Raw genomic sequence first — 6059 nt, 5'->3', positions numbered from 1 at the left:
ACCAACAAAGGCAGCTTTGCCGTCCGACCATTGAATTCCACCACAACACTTGCGCGACCAACTACAGGCAACGCCTCTTTGACCAGGTTACGAGCGTTGTGCTTGACTCTCGAAGGGGTATTTTACTTTGCTTTCCCTCGATAGAGCGAAACGTTTCTTCACTCACAATTGAGCACGATGCTCCAGAATCAATTTCCATGGGTACATTCTGCCCTTCAATCTGTACTTCAACCATGAATTTTTCTTCTTGCTCATTCACCTCGCAGAGGGAAAATAATTCGGTCATTTCGTAGGCGCCCTTGCTTTTACTCTATTTTTTCTTCTGCTCGTGTGAAGTTTTTCTTTGAAACTTTCTAACTTCGTCTTCGAACGACAGGCTTTCGCAATGTGTCCGATTTTCTTGCACTTGAAACATGCCGCCTTTCTAAAACTGCATAAATGCGGAGCGTGCTTACGGTTGCAGCGATAGCAACTGGACTCTTCCGCTGCGGTGTCTTGCTTCGTGCGAGTTGCTTGAATTAGGCCCTGGCTGTCTTTTGTCTCGTCTCGTCTCGTCCCTGGTTGGGTATGTCTCGCTGCTGCTTTGCTGTAGCCTCAGCTGTCACGGCCATGTCGTACGCGACCTGGAACGTAAGGTTGGGCTCGGCGAGAAGTCTCTGCTGGACTGCTTCGTTCTTGATGCCGCACACGAAACGATCTCGCATCATGACGTCCAGCGGTAGTTGCTTGTCACCAAAACCGCAGTCTTCCGTTAGCTTCCGCAGAGCCGTGACGTAGTCTGCCACCGATTCATCAGCCGCCTGGTTTCTCCTGTAGAACAAAAACCTTGCGTGCAGCTCGGAAGGCGTCGGATGCAGGTGCTTGCGAACGGCCGTCTTGATTTCGTCGTAGCTTGCCATGGTCGGTCTTACTGGCTTCACCAGGGTTACGATGAGCCCGTACGCTGCTTCGCCGCAACAACTCAGCAGAACTGCTTTTTCTGCTCGTCCGTTGTTATCTTGTTCGCGTCGCAAAACATTTCCAACCGCTCGACGTACTCATCCCAAGACGCGCCCGTGCCAAGACGATACTCGCCGATCTTGCCGACAGCCATCCCGCCTTCTTTAACGCGGCCTCGCCGGGCCGGTCCGCCTCGTCGCCAATAGTAAATCAGTCGGACGCCCAGTGGTGAAATGAACGTAGGTTTATTGACGCACACTCCTTTATAGCATGAGTGAAACTCGTGATAAAGCCACCGCTGCTTGCGTGGGTGATAAGTGATGAAATGTACATGTGACGTCAGTACATAACATTTACGTACTTTATGTTGCGAAGGCATGAACCGCAATATATAGGTAGATAAGTGGTATTATGTATTATTCGTGCATGCTCAGTAAGTACAAGCCACGCGCTTCTGATAATCTCCCTCAATTGTGATAAACTTGCCATCTTTAAGTCTGTAAGTTAATTATCAAGTGCCAGTCTTAGCAGTTTCCGTGTAAGCAATCAGCCTTTTGTTGTTGTTGTTGTTGTTTTTTTGAGAGGAGACTTAGGTTACTCCCAGAGGTGATGGAATGTAATTTCTCGTCATTTCATAGTGACGGAATACAGGCGCATGTGTAAAGTTCTATGTTGGCTGTTTCGTAAACACAGCACCTATTTTGCACAGTGGCATTGGTACAAAGACTTTTGGCCCACTCATTTTGGCGAATTCACTTTAAGTAAACTATCACATTTCTTCTTGGTTACCTTCTCTGAGCATTTTAAGAGCGAAGATTGTGAACCAAATTCTAGTTTATACTCTACACTGCTTATATTGTATATAAGCGCTCCGCGTTACGGACTATCCAAGTGGCGACGTAGAGGTAAACAGCTCAGCCACTGCTTGGTACTCATTTTTTCGGAGCGCTTCCACTTGTATGTATCGAAGCGTCCTCAAAAAAATGTCACGACGTTCTATCGGAAACGTACTTTCGTCATGACAGTTTTACAAGGGATAAATTCCAAAACAACGCTTGAAAGGACCGAATAAACAAGCGCGCGCATTGATTCTAATGCGGCTGCAGCGAGCCACTGGAGGGTTCAGCGCCGCGCCGGCCCGGTGAAGGGAGAAATACGAGGACAATTGAGGAGGAAAGCGCGCGCGCGGGGGAGAGTGTCGCTACTTTCTAACATCAAGGGTTTTAGTAAAGCGCGGCTCTTCCCTACCCTCCCTCCGGAGCGTTGTGCGCGACTGAAAGACTTGCGCTTCCTTCCCGCTCCTCACCCTTGCGTGCGCGAGCTGCGATTGCCAGCTAAGCGTCGCATGCTGTCACTCGCACATGCAGCAAACGGCGCGCGGGGACGATTTTATGGCCCTTGGACTTTACAGGCACCTTCACGGCGACGGCCACGGCAGAAATCCGCTTGGAGTGTCTATAATTGAATAAAAAAAATTTTGAGATTGTGCTGAATGTGTAATTTATTGCTTACCGTTGTCATGTGGTCGCAGCTATGTTGCGCAAACCCGCCGTTGCGTTAATGATCCGTTGCCCGAGCACAGTTAGAATCTCAAGAACCTGGTCGGTGGCGATCTTGCGATGCACTGTAAGCTTTGTGTTCCGTTGTTTGACACTTGCAGAATTGAATGCCGAAAGAGGAATCTGCTTACAAGAGAGATTATAGAAACAAATAGAAAATATGGTGTATTGTGCGTAAGCATGCCGTCTATCGCGCTGACAAGAAAAGAATTTGATTTTCTGGGTGTGCCAGCCTCGCTCGTGTAGATTTGTGGTGTATGAAAAGATACAAAAAGAGGCGCAATGCTAACGCCGGTTGGCTCCGAGGTTAACATACATTCTTGCGTTTCCAGACTCTCAAAGGTGGCGCTGCCTCTGTCTTTGAGCAAAGGGGGAAAAGGTGAGGTAGTGAATGGACAGTGGAGCTGATGGGCACCTAGCTAGTCCGGGCTTTTGGGCTAGGCTAAGCACTACCAAGTCATCCCCAGCATTTCCCGGAATTTATCGCGAAACGCGACCACTTCTTAAGGAGTACGAACTATCTTTGGCGTCCCATGGCTTCTGCCGAGTGAGCGCCGCCGCGCACACGCTTACATAGCTGTTGCCTCAAGGCTAGTGCATGCGCAGGTCCAATCGGTTATAACGGCGCATGCGCAGATCTCGCGCGGCGGCGGAAACCGGTTGCGCGCAGTTTCTCCGAGCTGCTGCCGACGCGGGCCAGTGATGCCACGGCTGCTGATTTATCAGTAGATCTACTGATTTTTTTTAATTTTCTGCTGATTCAGTGATAAAGCGCTTGAACCTACTGATTTTCTTGCTTTTATACTGAAACGAAAGCAAAAGCTGCTACTTTTACAGTACATAGTTTATATTAATGTGACGCCACCTAGCGAGCGAAAAAAAAAAAAACGCCGGTTGGCTCCGAGGTTACATACATTCTTGCGTTTCCAGACTCTCAAAGGTGGCGCTGCCTCTGTCTTTGAGCAAAGTGGGGAAAAAGGTGAGGTAGTGAATTTTGTGAAAGTGGGTGCACTACCGTATAAGTGAACCGACACTGGAACACCATACTGTAGTGAGTACACTGGAAACCATACTTTTTACGGCTAGCTTAAGCAGCTTCGCTGTGAGAAGGTAGCGTCGGAATCATAAATGAATTGTTACAAGTAGCGCATTGTGTGTGTGTGTGTGTGTGTGTGTGTGTGTGTGTGTGTGTGGTGGTGTGTGTGTGTGTTGGTGTTGTGTGTGTGTGTGGTGTGTGTGTGTGTGTGTGTGGTGTGTGTGTGTGGTGTGTGTGTGTGTGTGTGTGTGTGCGCTGCGTGCGTGCGTGCGTGCGTGCGTGCGTGGTGTGTGTGTGTGCGTTGGTGTGTGTGGTGTGTGTGTGTGTGTGTGTGTGTGTGTGTGTGTGTGTGTGTGTGTGGTGTGTGCGCGCGCGCGTGCGAGTGAGGTGAGTGAGTGCGTGCGTGCGCGCCTTTTTCGTCCGTGTTTCCCCTGCGCTTTTACAGTTCTTAAAAAATGAATTTAGAGCCAAAAACACGACAGGAGGACATAAAGACAGAAAGGCGCTCATTCGTTTTATGTCATTTCCTCCGAGTAATCGTGTTTTTAGCACTAAATTTATCATTATTTTTTTATGCATCAACTAGCCCAACAACAAGTACGGAATTAGTACCTAACTTAGAATTAGCCTCAGACGGCAGCTTGAAACCGGAACGCAACTATTCATAATTAAACCACGTACGGCGCGAAGGCCAAGGACTCAGAGAGACGACACACGGGTGAATTACCCGCTAGTGCAACCCTTATCAGCAACCTTTTTGTCAACTAAAGCATTATCTAGCCTCTAAACTTAGTGCTACAACGGGTTGATATTTTATTTGCGCGCTCCCTGGTTATATTATAGGAAAGACCGACAAAAGTTCTGACGTTTTCATTCTAACCACGAGGACTGCATAAAAGTCTTAGGCTTGAGGAGAACCAGTGACAGATGAAGGGATAGCCGAATGCTTCAATCGATACTTACAAAGTGCATTTCATAAAGCTTGTGACACGACTTGAACAACTTCGCCCAGTGTTTCAGAGATGAAACAACAATATCGGTAGAAGGCGTTCTGAACATGTCGCATATCTGTACACGTACGTGCACTTGCGTGATAGCGTTCCCTTGCTGTCTACGCGGCCCATATCGCGATCACATCACCCCTCGCCTACTATCGCTGGCTGCCAAGGTTGGGTGGGCATTTTTGTCCTTTGTACTCATTGGCTGTCATTCTGCCACCGTTGCCTGCCATGCAAAAGCATGTTTCAAGTACAGTCCTGCTTCTTCGTTCACGGAAGCCCCGGAACACGACAGAAAATTCTGTGTAAATTGACCTTTAAAAAGAGTTCTCACTTGAACGCCCTTCCTTACGCAATTTCTGAAACGATATACCCTTCATAGCCAGAACTTTAAGTATCATTAACGTCTGGCGACATACCTGATGCTGCCATAAAGCTAGAGTAGTGCCTACCTATAAAAACTCCAGAAGTGTGTTTTAGCATATGATCGGCGTATATGTAGGATATGCGTCCTGCAAGTTAGAAAAATCCGTGGGCTGGCGAAATTTAGGATTTTATAACCACATTTTGCCTCCACAACAACATGATCCACGGCGAAGAATGTCATCTGTCACACACACATAATTGTGCATGCTTCTGACTTTGTTTTAGTTGTAACTGTGTTGTAAGCCTACTGTCTAATATGTGCAAAACATTCGATTAAAATATTTATTGGGCTCTGATGTGCTTGTCCATTGGTGTCCGGTAACGCCAAAGATAGTTTAGCCACTCACCTTCGGGGATGCTGCTGTCCAGCAGCGTTGGCTGCCCGCTCCACCGGACCACTTCTCCGCGCTCATCCCACGTGACGGAGATGTTTCCCATGTACTTGCCCATGTAGAAGTCCTGCACCACCAGGCAGCGGGAGCTTGCGCCACGATCCACCACTATGGGGTACGGACCTTGAGGCTTGTCACCCGACACCAGACCACCTACGGGTGCACATAGTATATGCTTTGCTCTTCGGGGTATGTTGATCAAAATGAAGTCTTCAAAATAAATCAAGACAAAGTATCGCTACTGCCAATCCCCCACTGAACTTTGTAAGCTTGCCGACTTACCTCCGCTAGATTTACGTACCAGGTATGAGTGACTGAAACATATTTACCTTATCATTAATGGTCACTTGCTTGTCGACAAACACAACTACTTGAAAATCTCGACAAATGAAATATCCAGACATCGTCATAGCCAGTACATCACACCCCTCAAGTCAGTAATGACTGTTTTAATTAAAGCTTTATCCCGAGAGGTATTACAGAATGGAATGCGCTCCCCGACTCTGTCATGTCAGCCTCATGCATTGAAGAATTTTTACAATGTGTACACGATATTCTTTTTGCCACTAACTAATATGTATATCATAACTTTGCCAAAGGTGTATCTGTTAATTGTTTGTTTCATATTTTCCGGGGAAATGTGCACAGTGCATAGAATTTAAACTGATTCACATCCCAGTTGAGACGTCTGCAGTTCATTTACTTGCTT

At 47.4% G+C, this 6059-nt stretch overlaps 1 pseudogene; it reads right to left on the bottom strand.

The window, feature by feature from the left end:
• Window positions 1–518: 518 nt before the first annotated feature.
• Window positions 519–1093, bottom strand: LOC125941927 (uncharacterized; annotated as a pseudogene).
• Window positions 1094–6059: the final 4966 nt, after the last annotated feature.

This window comes from Dermacentor silvarum, unplaced genomic scaffold (genome assembly GCF_013339745.2).
Source record: "Dermacentor silvarum isolate Dsil-2018 unplaced genomic scaffold, BIME_Dsil_1.4 Seq636, whole genome shotgun sequence".
NCBI lineage: Eukaryota > Metazoa > Arthropoda > Arachnida > Ixodida > Ixodidae > Dermacentor > Dermacentor silvarum.
Note: the sequence above shows the minus strand (reverse complement) of the source record. Positions and strands in the feature narration are given on the sequence as shown.